General features: G+C 47.9%; 1 protein-coding gene across 5 annotated transcripts in view; it reads left to right on the forward strand.

The window, feature by feature from the left end:
• Window positions 1–3,766: 3,766 nt before the first annotated feature.
• Window positions 3,767–18,694, forward strand: part of GJC1 (gap junction protein gamma 1) — a 38,571-nt gene continuing 23,643 nt past the window's right edge. For 2 of the 5 annotated variants that reach the window (XM_064733829.1, XM_064733825.1), the window contains exon 1: window positions 3,767–3,829. The gene's annotated coding sequence lies outside the window, so the exon portion shown is untranslated. Of the gene's footprint in view, window positions 3,830–5,606; window positions 5,751–8,044; window positions 8,063–18,694 lie in introns of those variants that run through there. The other 3 variants (XM_064733824.1, XM_064733828.1, XM_064733826.1) reach the window with 3 other exon arrangements.

Raw genomic sequence — 18,694 nt, forward strand, 5'->3', positions numbered from 1 at the left:
CAGTACACACTCAGGATTTCTCCCACCCTCAGCACTGTGCCACTCCCAAGGACTCCCTGTCTCCCAGCTATCCCACTCCTGCCTGTGCCAGTGAATGGACCAGCCACCCCTATTTTTTTTTCATTTTTCCCTCAATCTTGCTGAGTTTTCAGGGATTTTTCAGCTGCTCATCCTCTGAGAGATTTTTGCTGCTCCCTCTCCACTTCCCTGCTCTGTCTCTCTCTGAACTCTGCCCCAGTTCTGTCCCAAGCGTGTGCTGTGAAAGCAGGGCTGATTTATGGGGATGAATGTCTGCTGGGGACATTCCTGCCCTCCCTGTCCCCTGGCTGCCCCCACCTTGTGCTGGCCTGGCCCTGCCCTGGTGCTGCTGTGCTAAATTTGGCCCTCATTCATCACAGCAACACCCCTGGGAACGTGTCCCAGAGCATCCCTGTGCTCAGAGGGGCTTGAGATGGCCCTGGGGCAGCAGGACAACCTGAGGACAGCCTCCTCCCTCCTCCCAAAACCTGCCAGCTGCTGGTGGAAACTGGGAGGCACTGGGCTGCCATAAGCACGGGATAGGAAACATCCATGGGCCAGCACATCCAGCCCTCCCAGCAGGTGCTGGGTTTCTGGAAAATGCATGTTTTGGGGGATAATTCAGGCCAGAGGAGCATCAAAAGCAGGGAGGGGAAGGATTTCCTGTCAGCCACATCAGCATCACCCCCCAGCTGTGCTGCTGCCCCACCCCATGGTCAGCAGGAGGGCTCTGGCCTTATCAGCAGGCTCAGCTGTTCCAGGGATGCAATCCTGCTTCTCCAGCCCTGTCACCAGGCTCAGCCTTTCCTGCTGGCAGTGCCCCTCACCTCCCACATCTGCCCTGGCCTCACTGATGGTGTGTCCTCCCTCTGTCCTGGGGGAAAGTGGGGCTCAATCCTTGGTGCAAGCAGAATTCAACCCTGGCACCCCCGTGGGTGTGACAGTGCTCACAGGGCTCTGAGGATAAGGGAAGAGATGAGGATCTGATTCCATGTTTCAGGCTTGATTTATTATTTTATGATATATATTACATTAAAACTATACTAACAGAATAGAAGAAAGGATTTAATCAGAAGGCTGGCTAAGAATAGAAAAAGAAAGAATGATAATGAAGGTTTGTGTCTCAGAATCCAAGCCAGCTGACTGTGATTGGCCATTAATTAGAAATAACCACAAATAACCACAAGAGACCAATCACAGATGCCCCTGTTGCATTCCACAGCAGCAGATAATCATTGTTTACATTTTGTTCCTGAGGCTTTTCAGCTTCTCAGGAGAAAAAAATCCCAAGGAAAGGATTTTTTCATAAAAGGTGTCTGTGACACATGGCCACGCTGGGGGTGCTTGTCACCTCCCAGTGCAGCCCAGCACCAAACTGGGCCCCCAGAGACCAGGCCAGGCATCTCCTGGAGCAAACCCTGGGATGCTGCAGCAGGATCAGGAACCAGGGCTTGGTGGTGCTGCCCTGCCCATCCCAGAGTTTGGGGGTGGCCCTGCCTCTGGGGATCTCATCCCAGGGTGTAAGAGAGTTGGGGGGTAGGACGGTTGGGATGGATGGAGATGAGAGATCTCTGCAGCCAGGTTGAGGAATTTGGGGTTTATCACAAAGGGCCTGGGTGCAGGGCCCTGCTGGGAGCTGCAGCCACAGCTCAGAGCAGGCTGAGAGAAGAGAGGGGGAGAGAGGATGAGAGGGTGAGAGAGTAAAAGGGGTGAGAGAGTGAGGTTCCCGTTACAATACAATAAATCTTCTTCTGTGTTGAATATTCTAATTCTCACTAACCAATCTAGTACAAGATACAAACCCTACAGCATTCACATACAGCCTGTAAGAATCATTACATTACCACACTGTGTTACATTTAAACCCTAAAAACTCCTCTTTGGGCCCCTTCTGCCAAGCTGTAGGGTCTGCTCTGACCCTTGGGCCTGTCTGCAAGCAGAGGGTGTTGTTCCATCAAAAGGGGATCACCTTCAGCTGGCCACACCATTGTTTTCCAAATGTGCCCCCACCATGGTGGATGGACCCTGTCCACAGCCCCATTCCCACTGTCCCCTGCTCCCTGTGTCCTTGTCCTGCTCCTGATTCCCAGCTCTGCTTTGCTGTCCCTGTCTCCATCCTACCCTGGTTCCTGTCCTACTTCTCCATGTCCCTGTCCCCACCCTGCTCCTGCTCTCTCCATCTTGCTCCCATTGTCCCCACCACCCATTCTGCTCCCAGTGCCTCCAAAATTTTCCTACTCCCCATGTCCCAGTGTCCTTGTCCCTTTCTTGATCCCATTGCCCCCATCCTGCCCCTGTTGTTCATCCTGTTTACACTGTCCCCATCATTGTCCTGCTCCCTGTGTCCTTGACCTCATCCTGCTTGCAGTGCCCGTGTCCCTGTCCTGCTTCTGATTTCCCAATCCCTCCCTTCTCCCTTTACTGCTCCCAACGTCCTTGGTTTCCTCCCTGCTCCTGATGTCCCCATCCTGCTCCTGGTGTCCTGGTCCCTGTCCCAGACCTCCACCCTGCTCTTGGTGTCCCTTGTCCCCATCCTGTCCCTTTCCTGTGTCCCATGTCCCTGTCCCCATGCTGTTCCTGATGCCCTCATACCCATTCTGCTCCAGATGCCCCCATCCCCACACCTGTCCCAGTGTCCCCACCCTGCTCCTGCTGTCCCTGTCCCCAGCCCTGCTCCCAGTGTCCCCATTCTTGTCCTGCTCTCCATGTCCCTGTCCCAATCCTGCTTCCTGTGTCCCCATTCCCCTTCTGCTCCTGATGTCCCAGGCCCTGTCCTCATCCTATTCTTGCTTTCCCCATCCCCATCTTGCTCTCAGTGTCCCCATTCCACTCTGCTCCTGTCCCTATCCTGCTCCCAATGTCCCTGTCCCCACCCTGTTTATGGTGTCCTTGTCCACAGCCCTGCTCCAGTGTTCCTTCCTATTCCTGTCCTGCTTCCCATGTTCTGTCCTGCTGTGTGTCCTTGTCCCTATTCCCCCTGCCATGTCCCCATCCTGACCCCGCTTTGTGTCCTTGTCCCCGTACATCCATCCTGACCCCAGTCCCGTGTCATTGTCCCTGTCCCCTGCTGTGTCCCCATTCTGACCCCACTCCGTGTCGTGTCCTTGTCCCTATATCCCTCTCCTGACCCCAGTCCCGTGTCATTGATCCTGTTTTCTGCTGTGTCCCTGTCCCGTATCCTTATCTCTGTCCCCCATCCTGACCTCAGTCCCACGTCCTTGTCCCTGTTCCCCGCTGTGTCCCAGTCCCGTGTCCTTGTCCCTGTACCTTATCCTGGCCCCAGTGTCCTTGTCCTTGTCCCCAGTCCTGTGTCCCTGTCTCTGTCCTCGCTGAGTCCCTGTCTCCAATGTGTCCCCGTCTCCAGTCCTGTGTCCTTGTCCCTGTCCCCAGTCCCGTGTCCTTGTCCCTGTACCCTCTCCTGGCCCCATGTCCTTGTCCTCAGTCCTCTGTCCTGTGTCCCTGTGCACTGTCCCTGTCCCAGACCCATGTCCCAGTCTCCTGTTCCTGTCCCAGTCCTGTGTCTCTGTCCCTGCTGTGTCCCTGTCCCGTGTCCTTGTCGCCGGTCCCCTGTCCCTGCTCTGTCCCTGTCCCTCTGTCCTTCTGTCCCTCTCCCTATTCCTGTGTCCCCTGTCCCTATCCCTGTCCCCTTTCCCTGTGTCTGTCCCTGTCCCTCTGTCCCTGTCCCCGTCCCGCTCCCCCGTCCCCGCCCGCCCCGGCCCGCGCGCTCTGAGGGGGCTCCGCGCATGCGCCCCGCGCCCCCCGCCCGGGCTCGGCGGCCGAGGGGCCCCGGCGCCGCCACGGGCCGGACCCGGTGAGTGCGGGCTGAGGGCGGGCGGGACCGGGCCGGGCCGCCCGGGGGGCCTGAGGGCTGCGAGCGGCGCCCCCCGAGGGGTCAGAACCACGGGGGGGGACTCAGGGGGGCTCCGGGCACCGAGCGGCCGTTCCGGGGGGCACCGGGAGGCGGGAGCGCAGCTGCGGGCCCCGAGGGGACGAAGCCGCGGCGGGCTGAGGGAGGCGGGAACCCGGAGGGACCGAGCCGGGCGCTCCGGGGGGATCCCCGAGCACGCCGGGATGAGCCGGGCGCGCTCCGCCGCCGGTGCCGCCGCGAGGGGCCGGTGTCACCCGCCGGGTCCCCGCGTCCTTCCCCGCTCCGGACGGGCCTCCCGGGGGGGTTTATGCCGGGGGAAGCGATGCCCGAAGGGCTTTCCCGGGTGGAGCGGCCGGTGCCCGCCCGCGGCTGCACGTGTGGAGCCCCTCAGTGATGAACGGAGCGCGGGAACGGAGCGAGCGCACCGGGAGACGCCACCAGTGTCCCCCTCTGTGCCAACCTTCCGTGTCACGCCGTGTCCATCTCCATTGTCACCCTGTGCCCACCGCTCCTCCGGTGTCACCCCCGTGCCCATCTGCTCCCCTGTCACCCTGTGTCCACCTCTCCTCCCTTGTAACCCCGTGGCCACCTTCCCTTCTGTGTCACCCCATGCCCACCTCCATTGTCACCCTGTGCCCACCTCCCCTCCAGTGTCACCCTGTCCCCCTCCCAGCTCCGGGCAGCTCAGGGCTCCCAGTGGATCCCCAGCACAGTCCCTGAAGCAGCAGCAGCTCCTGTTCCCCATTCCCTGCCCGGTTAAATCTCCCCAGCTCCTGCTCCCCATTCCCTCCCCAGCCCTGCGGTTTGGCATTGCTTGAGGAAATATTTCTCCAGGAGTGTTTGCACCGAGCTCTGACACACGTGGGGATTGCTGGGGGTGTCCTGTGCAGGCTCGATGTCCTTGTGTGTCCCTTCTCACCGAGGACATTCTGTGATTCTCTGAGCGCAATGAGAAGAATCCTGCTCTGGTGTCAGATGTTTTTGCCTCCGTTGGGCCCAACTTTCACCCAGCGTCATAAAATTTCACAGGAGTGACATTTGTGCAGCTATTTTTACTGGCCTTTTAAAGGCAATTCTCATTTCTGTTGGTAGGAATTAGTCCTGACACTTCTCTGGTCAGTGTGACCTTGCTTCCCAGTGAATTGCTGATTTGGTGTCACAGTCAAATTAATTACAAATAGGAGATAGTTCATAGGGATTAATTAGAGCATGGATGTGCCATATGGATTCTGGAGCAACAGTTGGTACCACCAGGTTCTGATTTTTCATTGGGTGTTTGATTGGTGTTTGGAAATGAGAGGGAGAACAAAACTCTTCTCTCTGACAGACCTGATTGCTGTTATTATTTCCATGTCTCCTGCCTGCTCTAAGTCAGGATAATTGGTTAAAAAAAATCCCCAAACTGTCCCTTCCTGTTAGAAATCTGTGTCCTGGGGATGTTCAATGAACCAGCTGTCAGTGCAGTTACCAAACCCTCCGTTCTTCAGGTCATTTGAGGGAAAATGTTGCTTTCTGTCAAGACTCGTGTTTAGGAAAACTCAAGGTGCCTTTCTCTGTATTTTTGGTACTTTCCAAAGTTCTGCTCGTGCTTTCTGAGGGAACGCATCAGCTCACTGGAAAGCAGGATGGGTGAGGAGTTTTAGAGGGAATTTGAGCTTTTTTGTGCTGTTTGCCTCGGAGGGAAAGCCCTGCATTGGAGCTCTGGTGGCTCCTGGGGGTGGGCTGAGCTGTCACTGGCGAATGCAGAGCTGCGGAGAGCGAGGGGCTGGCCCTGGGTGACACTGAGGGGGCAGCAGTGGAGCGCTGGCTGTGCCCGTGTCCCCGTGGCTGCTGCAGGAGCGCTCAGCATGTCTGCAGGCACCAGGTAAGAGCTGAGGGGCTGGCTGTGGGGTCTCTGAGCATTTCCCTGCTGAAAAGAGCCTTTGTAGGGTGTTCTTCCAGAATCAGGAGCTTGTCCGATGTTTCCAAATCGAAATTTAATTCAATTTCAATTTCCAAATGGAAATGTCATGGCTGGAACTCTGAGCATGTCTGCAGGCACCAGGTAAGAACTGAGGGGCTGGGCTGGCTGTGGGGTCTCTGAGCATTTCCCTGCTGAAAAGAGCCTTTGCAGGGTGTTCTTCCAGAATCAGGAGCTTGTCTGATGTTTCCAAATCAAAATTCAATTTACCTTCAATTTCCAAATGGAAATGTCATGGCTGGAGCTCTGGGCATGTCTGCAGGCACCAGGTAAGAGCTGTGGGGTCTCTGAGCATTTCCCTGCTGAGAAGAGCCTTTGCAGGGTGTTCTTCCAGAATCAGGAGCTTGTCAGACGTTTCCAAATTGAAATTCAATTTAACTTCAATTTCCAAATGGAAATTTGTGTCTGCAGGCACCAGGTAAGAGTTGAGGGGCTGGCTGTGGGGTCTCTGAGCATTTCCCTGCTGAAAAGAGCCTTTGCAGGGTGTTTCTTCAGAATCAGGAGCTTGTCAGACGTTTCCAAATCAAAATTCAATTTACCTTCAATTTCCAAATGGAAATGCCAGGGCTCTGAGCATGTTTGCAGCCACCAGGTAAGAGCTGAGGGGCTGGGCTGGCTGTGGGGTCTCTGAGCATTTCCCTGCTGAAAAGAGCCTTTGCAGGGTGTTCTTCCAGAATCAGGAGCTTGTCAGACATTTCCAAATCGAAATTCAATTTAATTTCAATTTCCAAATGGAAATGCCACGGCTGGAGCTCTGAGCATGTTTGCAGCCACCAGGTAAGAGTTGAGGGGCTGGGCTGGCTGTGGGGTCTCTGAGCATTTCCCTGCTGAGAAGAGCCTTTGCAGGGTGTTCTTCCAGGACAGGAGGAGCTTCCAGGACAATCAGGAGCTTGTCAGATATTTCCAAATCAAAATTCAATTTAACTTCAATTTCCAAATGGAAATGCCAGGGCTCTGAGCATGTTTGCAGCCACCAGGTAAGAGCTGAGGGGCTGGCTGTGGGGTCTCTGAGCATTTCCCTGCTGAAAAGAGCCTTTGCAGGGTGTTTCTTCAGAATCAGCAGCTTGTCAGATATTTCCAAATTGAAATTTAATTTAATTTCAATTTCCAAATGGAAATGCCAGGGCTCTGAGCATGTCTGCAGGCACCAGGTAAGAACTGAGGGGCTGGGCTGGCTGTGGGGTCTCTGAGCATTTCCCTGCTGAGAAGAGCCTTTGCAGGGTGTTTGTTCAGAATCAGGAGCTTGGCTGATGTTTCCAAATCAAAATTTAATTTAACTTCAATTTCCAAATGGAAATGCCACAGCCAGGGCTCTGAGCATGTCTGCAGGCACCAGGTAAGAGCTGAGGGGCTGGGCTGGCTGTGGGGTCTCTGAGCATTTCCCTGCTGCAAAGAGCCTTTGGAGGGTGTTCTTCCAGAATCAGGAGCTTGTCAGATATTTCCAAATCAAAATTCAATTTACCTTCGATTTCCAAATGGAAATGCCAGGGCTCAGAGCATGTTTGCAGGCACCAGGTAAGAACTGAGGGGCTGGGCTGGCTGTGGGGTCTCTGAGCATTTCCCTGCTGAAAAGAGCCTTTACAGGGTGTTCTTCCAGAATCAGGAGCTTGTCAGACATTTCCAAATCAAAATTCAATTTACCTTCAATTTCCAAATGGAAATGCCACAGCCAGGGCTCTGAGCATGTCTGCAGGCACCAGGTAAGAGCTGTGGGGTCTCTGAGCATTTCCCCTGCTGAAAAGAGCCTTTGCAGGGTGTTCTTCCAGAATCAGGAGCTTGTCAGATATTTCCAAATCAAAATTCAATTTAACTTCAATTTCCAAATGGAAATGCCAGGGCTCAGAGCATGTTTGCAGGCACCAGGTAAGAACTGAGGGGCTGGGCTGGCTGTGGGATCTCTGAGCCTTCCCCTGCTGAAAAGAGCCTTTACAGGGTGTTATTCCAGAATCAGGAGCTTGTCAGACATTTCCAAATTGAAATTCAATTTACCTTCAATTTCCAAATGGAAATGTCATGGCTGGAACTCTGAGTGTGTCTGCAGGCACCAGGTAAGAGCTGGGGAGTCTCTGAGCATTTCCCTGCTGAGAAGAGCCTTTGCAGGGTGTTCTTCCAGAATCAGGAGCTTGTCTGGCATTTCCAAATCGAAATTCAATTTAATTTCAATTTCCAAATGGAAGTGCCACAGCCAGGGCTCTGGGCATGTCTGCAGGCACCAGGTAAGAGCTGTGGGGTCTCTGAGCATTTCCCTGCTGAGAAGAGCCTTTGCAGGGTGTTCTTCCAGAATCAGGAGCTTGTCTGACGTTTCCAAATCGAAATTCAATTTAATTTCAATTTCCAAATGGAAATGCCAGCAGGAGCGCGGTGAGAGGTCCCTTTGGAGGTGTCACATCACGTGGAGCTGTTTTACAGGAGTGTCTCTGTTTTTTTGACTGTGTTGGAAACACAGCTGCAGCACCTCTTGTCTTTTTTATCAAGGTTTAGATCAGTCTGAATAATGAAAAATTATTTAAAATGTTTTGCTCAGTTCCCTTACTTTGGTGCTTTCAGACTGGAGTTTGTAAATTTGTCCTTCCATTGATGGAGGAGATTATTGAGATGTTGCTAATGAAAACATTTCCATTTACAAATCTAAGTTTTAGAACAATATTACAATTTTTTGGGTTTTTTAAAGCAACAAAATTACAATTTTTGGGGTTTTTTACAGGAGTGTCTCTGTTTTTTGGGCTGTGTTGGAAACACAGCTGCTCCTTGGAGTTTGTCACCCAGCACCTCTTGTCTTTTTTATCAAGGTTTAGATCAGTTTGAATAATGAAAAGTTATTAAAAATGGTTTTTTGACAGGCTTGTCTTGTCTTTTTTATCAAGGTTTAGATCAGTTGGAGTGATGAAAAATTACTAAAAACGTTTTGCTTAGTTCCCTTACTTTGGTGCTTTCAGACTGGAGTTTGTAAATTTGTCCTTCCATTGATGGAGGAGATTATTGAGTTATTGCTAATAGAAGCATTCCCATTTGCAAATCTGTTTTCTTAATTTATAGAACAATATTACAAATTTTTGGCTTTTGTTAAAACAAATTTTTGGGTTTTTTATTGTTCTTATAGAACAATATTACAAATTTTGGGGTTTTTTAAAACAAATTTTTGGGGTTTTTTATTGTTCTTATAGAACAAAATTACAATTTTGGGGTTTTTTAAAGCAACTTGTTTTACAGGAGTGTCTCTGGTTTTTGGAAACCCAGCACCTCTTGTCTTTTTTGAAATGGGTTTATCAAGGTTTAGATCAGTTTAAATAATGAAAAGTTATTAAAAATGTTTTTTTGACAGGCTGCTCCCTTACCAAAGGCTCTGACTGCTTTTAGTGCTTTCAGATTAGAGTTTGTAAATTTGTCCTTCCATTGATGGAGGAGATTATTGAGACATTGCTAAAGAAAACATTTCCATTTACAAATCTAAACGTTTTCTTCATTTATAGAACAAAATTACAATTTTTTGACTCATTTAAACCAACTCACAAGTCTGAATGCAGGATTCCAGACAAGGAATTTCCTCTTTTTTCCATGTGTACCATCCTCAGCCCTTCATTCATGGATTTTTTTGCCCCTCACTTCAAAGCAAACCCCCAGCTCATGACAGATAACGTGCAAATGATGCAAATACTGGTAAATAACTGGAAAATTTGGGTCAAGGACTGAGAGCACAGAGCTTGCTTTGAACAAGGCAGAGAGAGTTGGGAATGTGAGGAATTCCTGGAGTCCCAACCCTTGGTAGGGGGAAAGTTAAAACCCAGATGTTGAGGAAATTGAGATAAATTTTAAGAATTTAGGAAATATTTTGGTACAGCCTGGAGAGTTTTAATTATAGGAGCAGTTTTTCTAAAGAATTCTGTGGTTTTTAATTGGTGTGTGAATTATACTGCTTGGGTGAAAATTTATTTTAAAAAGTCTTTTCTGGGTTTGGATAGTCCTAGAGTTTACAAGAATAAATTTCTTATAAAATGTAAAGTTTAATCACTGATGGAGAGTTTGTGATGAATTTGAACAGCTAAATTTGTTGATTTAATAATTTGCTGACTGCCAGCAACTTCTGTGAGTCAAAAAAATCCCCAAACTTTCCTCACCCTCCACTTTTGGCAAGGAAAGGATGAGATCCAGTGCCTGGGGATGATCCAGAGGATCAACAGAAAACTTAGGAACACCCAGTTAGGAGCTGGATAATCCAAAAAATGCCTTCCTTGGGATTGGGTCACTGAAAATCCTGTGATTTGGGGAGCTGGGGAATCCGGAGCCACAAGGGCTATGAGCTAATGAGAAATGGAATTGTGAGCTTTCCATGGAAAATGAGCTATGGAATGGTGAGCTTTCCATGGAGAGTGAGGAGAGGAATGGAGAGTTTTCCATGGAGAGTGAGCTATGGAATGGAGAGTTTTCCATGGAAAATGAGCTGTGGAATGGTGAGTTTTCCATGGAAAATGAGCTATGGAATGGTGAGTTTTCCATGGAGAGTGAGGAGAGGAATGGTAAATTTTCCATTGTAAATGAGCTATGGAATGGTGAGTTTTCCATGAAAAATGAGCTGTGGAATTGTGAGTTTTCCATGGAGAGTGAGGAGAGGAATGGTGAGTTTTCCATGGAGAGCTTTCTATGGAAAATGAGCTATGGAATTGTGAGTTTTCCATGGAAAATGAGCTATGGAATGGTGAGTTTTCCATGGAAAATGAGCTGTGGAATGGAGAGCTTTCCATGGAAAATGAGCTGTGGAATGGAGAGTTTTCCATGGAGAGTGAGCTATGGAATGGTAAATTTTCCATTGTAAATGAGCTGTGGAATGGAGAGTTTTCCATGGAAAATGAGCTGTGGAATGGTGAGCTTTCCATGGAGAGTCAGTTATGGAATGGAGAGCTTTCCATGGAGAGAGAGCTGTGGAATTGTGAGTTTTCCATGGAGAATGAGCTATGGAATGGAGAGTTTTCCATGGAAAATGAGGAAGGAATGGTAAATTTTCCAGTGAAAATGAGCTATGGAATGGTGAGCTTTCCATGGAAAATGAGCTGTGGAATGGAGAGCGTTCCATGGATAATGAGCTGTGGAATGGAGAGTTTTCCATGTAGAGTGAGCTATGGAATGGTGAGTTTTCCATTGTAAATGAGCTGTGGAATTGAGAGGTTTCCATGTAGAGTGAGCTATGGAATGGTAAATTTTCCATTGAAAATGAGCTGTGGAATGGTGAGTTTTCCATGGAGTATGAGCAGAGGAATTGTGAGTTTTCCATGGAGAATGAGCTATGGAATGGTGAGTTTTCCATGGAAAATGAGCTGTGGAATGGTGAGCTTTCCATGGAGAGTGAGCTATGGAATGGTGAATTTTCCATGGAAAATGAGCTGTGGAATGGAGAGCTTTCCTTGGAGAGAGAGCTGTGGAATTGTGAGTTTTCCATGGAGAATGAGCTATGGAATGGAGAGTTTTCCATGGAGTATGAGCAGAGGATTGGAGAGTTTTCCATGGAAAATGAGGAGAGGAATTGTGAGCTTTCCATGGAAAATGAGCTATGGAATGGAGAGGTTTCCATGGAGAATGAGGAGAGGAATGGAGAGTTTTCCATGGAAAATGAGCTATGGAATTGTGAGCTTTCCATGGAAAATGAGCTGTGGAATGGAGAGTTTTCCATGGAAAATGAGCTGTGGAATGGTGAGTTTTCCATGGAGAGTGAGCTATGGAATGGTGAGTTTTCCATGGAGAGTGAGCAATCCTCATGGAATGGTGAGTTTTCCATGGAGCCCCACAGAGTGTGTGAGCCCAGGCAGACCCTGCTCACTGAGGTGAATTTTGAGGATTTTTGGTCATTGGCACCTGCAAGGAGCTGCTGGTTGAGTGAAGAAGTGATGGAATCAGGAGTTGGATGATTTTTTTGTGGGTTTTTTCCAGCTCAGGATATTCTGTGATTGTCAGGAATCAGGCTGCAGCCTCACCATCACCGGGGGCTGATCTTGGGGTTTTTTCCTTACAGCACTTCACATTTTCAACATCCTTTTTAAAAGTGGAAACCACAAGGAGCTTTTCCTTGTACGAAGGACCTTTATTGTGCCTCACTATCACAGGGGGCTGATATTGGGGTTTTTTCCTTGCACCATTTCACATTTTCAGCCCCTTTTTTAAAGGTAGAAACCACAATGAACATTTCTCTGTACAATGCACCTCTGTTGTACCTCACCATCACAGGGGGCTGATATTGGGATTTTTTTCCTTGCACCATTTCACATTTTCAGCCCCTTTTTTAAAGGTAGAAACCACAATGAACATTTCCTTGTACAAGGGACCTCTCTTGTGCCTCACCCATCACAGGGGGCTGATCTTGGGGCTCTTTCCTTACACTATTTTACATTTTCACCCCCTTTTTTAAAGGTGGAAACCACAATGAACATTTCCTTGTACAATGCACCTCTGTTGTGCCTCACTATCACAGAGGGCTGATATTGGGTTTTTTCCTTACACCATTTCACATTTTCAACATCTTTTTTAAAGGTGGAAACCACAACAAACATTTCTCTGTACAATGCACCTCTCTTGTTCCTCACCATCACAGGGGGCTGATATTGGGACTTTTTCCTTACACTATTTCACATTTTCACCCCCTTTTTTAAAGGTGGAAACCACAATGAGCATTTCCTTGTACAAGGATCTCTCTTGTTCCTCACCATCACCGGGAGCTGATCTTGGGGTTTTTCTTGAACCATTTCACATTTTCAACATCTTTTTTAAAGGTGGAAACCACAGTGAACATTTCCTTGTACAGGGGAGCTCTCTTGTGCCTCACTCATCACAAGGAGCTGATCTTGGGATTTTTTCCTAGAACCATTTCACATTTTCAGCACCTTTTTTAAAGTAGAAACCTCAAGGAGCATTTCCTTGTACAGTGCACCTCTGTTGTGCCTCACTATCACAGGGGGCTGATCTTGGGGTTTTTTCCTTGAACCATTTCACATTTTCAACATCTTTTTTAAAGGTGGAAACCACAATGAACATTTCCTTGTACAAGGGATCTCTGTTGTGCCTCACCCATCACAAGGAGCTGATCTTGGGACTTTTTCCTTACACTATTTCACATTTTCACATTTCACCCCCTTTTTTAAAAGCGGAAACCCCAATGAACATTTCCTTGTACAGTGCACCTCTCTTGTGCCTCACTATCAGAAGGAGCTGATCTTGGGGCTCTTTCCTTAAACCATTTCACATTTTCAACATCTTTTTTAAAGGTGGAAACCACAAGGAGCATTTCCCTGTACAATGCACCTCTCTTGTGCCTCACCATCACAGGGGGCTGATATTGGGATTTTTTCCTTGCACTATTTCACATTTTCAGCCCCTTTTTTAAAGGTAGAAACCACAATGAACATTTCCCTGTACAATGCACCTCTCTTGTGCCTCTCCCTTGCTGCTGGGACAGGATTCCCTGAATCCCAGCAGGAACTGGGACGAGGGTGGTGATCATTAAACGCAGGCAGTGAGACCCTGCTGGACAATGGAGCCCTTTGTTGTCCCTCCCGGGGGACGGGCGCTGCTGCCTCATTAGGGGCAAGGGGATTTTTTGCTCCCATCCTGTTTCCAAACTTTGTGTTCAGTGCTGCCACAAAGCTGACCTGTGCTCCAGATTTATGGATTTTTAATCTGCTTCATAGGAAGGAAATGATTGCCGTTTTAAAAGTTCCATTCCAATTCTCTGATTTTTATGGTGCACGTGGAAGCACATCCCTGCCCAGGCAGCAGGAGATTCCCTGGGTTACAGATGTCCCTGGACCCTGCTGCCAGCCCCTCAGCCCTGCTTTGGAAAGCAATGAAAGTTTTATTGCAGAAACCCCTGGCATTTATTTATCAGTGTTTGCAGCTCTCTCAGCACTCCTGCAAGCAGCAGGAGTGCAATTCCGCTGCCCCGTGCTTGTGCCATGGCTGTGCTTTTATTGACTCAAATTAGAATTAATAATGGTCAAAATGATGAAATCACATTTCACTTGCTGTGCTCAGTATTGCTCAGTACGTAAATTCCACCCCTGAAATAAACCCATGTTTTTAAAATATCAATATCACCAAATTTTCCATTCTTGGTCCTGGTTTTGGGAAGCTCGTTGCTTTCCATTAAAAGCTAAAAAAAGGGATTTTATCTCCAAAATGCTTCTTGGAGGGGAAAGGGCAATGTTAGCATTTCCTTCTCTGACCTCCTCATACCATAAATATGAATTGTTATTGCTGCTTGGGTAGTGACACACAGTTCTGCCCAAATTCAGGACTGCCTGGAAGATCTGGCTGGGATTTTTAAAAACTTGACTTCATTTTGGCATAAAATGAAGATTTCAGGTGAAAGTTCCTGGATGTGATGTGGGATAATTGACATACTCAATATGTGGCTGGGAAGTTGTGATCTTACTGAAGGAAATATTGAGAATGGCAAAAAGAAATCCCTTTTCTTTCTGCAAACATAGAGAGCTTGGTTTCATACCTCAGTGCTGGCCAGTAATTCCTCAGTGATTCTGTTTTAAGGAAGAATGTGATTCTGTTTCATAGAAGAACCCAGGCACAACCCAAGTTACAAGGTTTTCTAGCTATAAATAAAAAAAAAATCTATATTTGGAAAAAACAAATAGTGTATTTATGGACAAAAGTGTATTAAAGGAAATGTGATGGAAAAATTGAGTCAGATGAGCTGATGTATGAAGCATTCCCCTCTGGAGTCATTGGGCTGAAAAATGTTTTATATGCCTAAACTTGAACAGATGCTTCAGCACACACACACACAGAGTCCTCCCCCAGTTCATATCAGCACTTCTGCTCATGCCACTGTGATTAATTCCCAGACCAGCCTGGTTTAGGCTCTTTTCAGGGGCATTTCCTCATCCTCCAGGTACTTAAACCATGCCTGGCTTTAAATCAGCACCCCAGATAATGCAGGTGCTTAAACCATGCTAAGATTTAAATCAGCACCCCAAATCATCCAGATACTTAAACCATGCCTGGTTTTAAATATCACCCCAGATAATGCAGGTGCTTAAACCATGCTTAGCTGTAAATCAGCACCCCAAATCATCCAGGTACTTAAACCATGCCTGGTTTTAAATCAGCACCCCAGATAATGCAGGTACTTAAACCATGCCTGGTTTTAAATCAGCACCCCAAATCATCCAGGTACTTAAACCATGCTAAGATTTAAATTAGCACCCCAGATCATCCAGATACTTAAACCTTGCCTGGTTTTAAATCAGCACCCCAGATCATCCAGGTATTTAAATCATGCCTAGCTGTAAATTAGCACCCCAAATCATCCAGGTACTTAAACCTTGCCTGGTTTTAAATCAGCACCCCAGATAATGCAGGTACTTAAACCATGCCTGGTTTTAAATCAGCACCCCAAATCATCCAGGTACTCAAACCATGCCTGGTTTTAAATATCACCCCAGATAATGCAGGTACTTAAACCATGCTAAGATTTAAATCAGTACCCCAGATCATCCAGATATTTAAATCATGCTTAGCTTTAAATCAGCACCCCAAATCATCCAGGTACTTAAACCATGCTAAGATTTAAATCAGCACCCCAAATCCTCCAGGTAATTAAACCATGGCTGGTTTTAAATTAGCACCCCAGATAATGCAGGTGCTTAAACCATGCTTAGCTGTAAATTAGCACCCCAAATCATCCAGATACTTAAGCCATGCTAAGATTTAAATCAGCACCCCAGATAATGCAGGTACTTAAACCATGCCTGGTTTTAAATTAGCACCCCAAATCATCCAGATATTTAAATTGTGCTTAGCTGTAAATCAGCACCCCAAATCATCCAGGTACTTTAACCATACCTAGCTTTAAATCAGCACCCCAGATCATCCAGATACTTAAACCATGCCTGGTTTTAAATCAGCACCCCAGATCATGCAGGCACTTTAACCATGCTTAGCTCTAAATAAGCATTTAAGCCATGCCTAGCTGTAAATAAGCACTTAAGCCATAAATAAGTGAGCATCCCAGATTATTAGCAGGATTTGTTTCAAGCTTTGCATTAAGCATGTGTTTAAATGACTCACTGAGCTGGGATTTACATTTTTACACAGGAATGAAGGATTTCTTCTCTGTTACCTTGCCTAGATGGAAATTGGTGGAGTCATTCAGCTTTTTTTGCCTAAACAAGTCCATGAAACCAGCTTTGGGCTCTTGCAGTTATTAGTTCCAGCTTTTTAGTTACAAATTTGTCAGGAAACAAGGCTGAGTGTGCGTGCCTGACCTCGATTGAGATACTGAGGAGGATGAAGGAGGGAGGGAAGGAGGGAGGGAGGGCACATCCATATGGATGACCAGCAGATTGTGCCTCGTGTCCTTCCCAGTGCCAATGTCGAATTCACAGTCGGTGGCGCTGGGGGAGGCTGACACTGGAGTCCCTGCTCTGGTGTCCCTCTCAGCATTCATCTGCTGTGCTGGGGAGCAGGGATTGTGGCTGTGCACAGCATTCCCTCTCCTCTGAACACCCCCAAAATCTTCCCCAAAAGTGCCACATCTTAGGAATACTGTCCACTTTGCTTTTCTGATGAAATAATGTAGATAAATGACTTGTGGGTCTGAACATGGGTCTGGCTGGGGAATGCAGCTCCTGTAGGATGAGGGATGGTGCTGGTGGCAGCAGGGTTTGCCTGTGCACAGCATTCCCTCTCCTCTGAGCATCCCCAAAATCTTCCTGAAAAGTGCCACATGTTGGGAATGCTGAATGCTTCTGTGTCCACTTTGCTTTTGTGATGAAATAATGTAGAAAAATCAGTTCTGAACATGGGTCTGGCTGGGAAATGCAGCTCGTGCAGGATGAGGGGTGATGCTGGTGGCAGCAGGGTTTGTGGCTGTGCCCAGCATTTCCTCTCCTCTGAACATCCCCAAAATCTTCCTGAAATGTGCCACATCCTGGGAATGATGTTTCTGTCCACTTTCCTTTTGTGATGGAATAATGTAGATAAATGACTTGTGGGTCTGAACATGGGTCTGGTTGGGGAATGCAGCTCCTGCAGGATGATGCTGGTGGCAGCAGGGATTGTGGCTGTGCCCAGCATTCCCTCTCCTCTGAACATCCCCAAAATCTTCCCCAAAAGTGCCACATCCTGGGAATGATGTTCACTTCATTTTTCTAATGAAGGAATGTAGAAAAATGACTTTAATGAGGGAATGTAGAAGAATGACTTGTGGGTCTGTACATGGGTCTGGCTGTGGTGTGCCTGGGGAATGCAGCTCGTGCAGGATGAGGGATGGTGCTGGTGGCAGCAGGGATTGTGGCTGTGCCCAGCATTTCCTCTCCTCTGAACATCCCCAAAATCTTCCCCAAAAGTGCCACATCTTAGAAATGCTTCTGTCCACTTTGCTTTTCTGATGAAATAATGTAGAAAAATCAGTTCTGAACATGGGTCTGGTTGGGGAATGCAGCTTGTGCAGGATGAGGGATGATGCTGGTGGCAGCAGGGTTTGCCTTGTAGGTGGCTGTGCCCAGCATTCCCTCTCCTCTGAACACCCCCAAAATCTTCCTGAAAAGTGCCACATCTTGGGGATACTGTCCACTTTGTTTTTCTGATGAAATAATGTAGATAAATGACTTGTGGGTCTGGCTGGGGAATGCAGCTCGTGCAGGATGAGGGGTGATGCTGGTGGCAGCAGGGTTTGCCTGTGCCCAGCATTTCCTCTCCTGAACAACCCTAAAATCTTCCTGAAAAGTGCCACATCTTGGGAAAGATGTTCACTTCGTTTTTCTAATGAAGGAATATAGAAAAATTACTTTAATGAAGGAATGTAGAGGAATGACTTGTGGGTCTAAACATGGGTCTGGCTGTGGTTTGCCTGGGGAATGCAGCTCCTGCAGGATGATGCTGGTGGCAGCAGGGTTTGTGGCTGTGCCCAGCATTCCCTCTCCTCTGAACATCCCCAAAATCTTCCCCAAAATTGCCACATCTTAGGAATGCTTCTGTCCACTTGGCTTTTCTGATGAAATAACGTAGATAAATGACTTGTGGGTCTGGCTGGGCAATGCAGCTCGTGCAGGGTGAGGGTGGCGCTGGTGGCAGCAGGGCATGGAGCTCCTGCCCGAGGTGACATCCTGGCATGAGTGGTGCAGCCCTGCCAGACTCAGAGCAATCCATTGCCTGTGAAGTTCTGTATCTCTCTCTCTCTCATGCTTAAAATAGTCAAGAGCCTGGAAGGGTGATTGTGTGTCTTGTGTGTGCCCATGTTCCCTTCAGGGGGAGTTTTGGCTCCTTGTTAACTCCTGGAAGCCTGGCTCTGCTGTGGATGCAGGGACAAAAATGGCACCCAGCACTGTGTAATGCTGAGGTTAATCCTGTTTATAGGCAGGCAGGGGGGTGGGTGTAGCCCACATGGGGCTGCCCTTGGTGGCAGTGCATTTTTTGATGGCATAAAATTAAAAATAGTTGAAGTTCCTAATGTGTGTTGCAGCTGTGCTGCCCTGCATGCAGCATGTCCTCCTAAAAATCGAAAAATCTCCCGATTCTCAGGGTAAACATTGAAGTAGCTGAGAAATGACTGAATTTTACTTGCAGGAGTTAGTCAGCTTGTGCTCAGATATGGAGTTAAACTATTTTGAAATGAGAAGAATTTGCACGGTGGAAACTGTGATTGCTGAGATATTATAAAGCAAAATAAAACTGAAGTGTTTGGGAGGAAGCACATGGCCATCTTCCACAGAGCCATATGGAAATTATTCCCTGCTTCGTGTGAAGTCTTTGCTCCTTCTGGAGCTGCCTTGGAGCCTCCTCCTCCTCAGTGCTGTCCCCAGCTTGGTTTGTATTCCTCACCTGCTCTTGCTCTCTTTGCAATCTGTGAC

This window comes from Zonotrichia leucophrys, chromosome 27, assembly GCF_028769735.1.
Source record: "Zonotrichia leucophrys gambelii isolate GWCS_2022_RI chromosome 27, RI_Zleu_2.0, whole genome shotgun sequence".
Classification (NCBI taxonomy): domain Eukaryota; kingdom Metazoa; phylum Chordata; class Aves; order Passeriformes; family Passerellidae; genus Zonotrichia; species Zonotrichia leucophrys.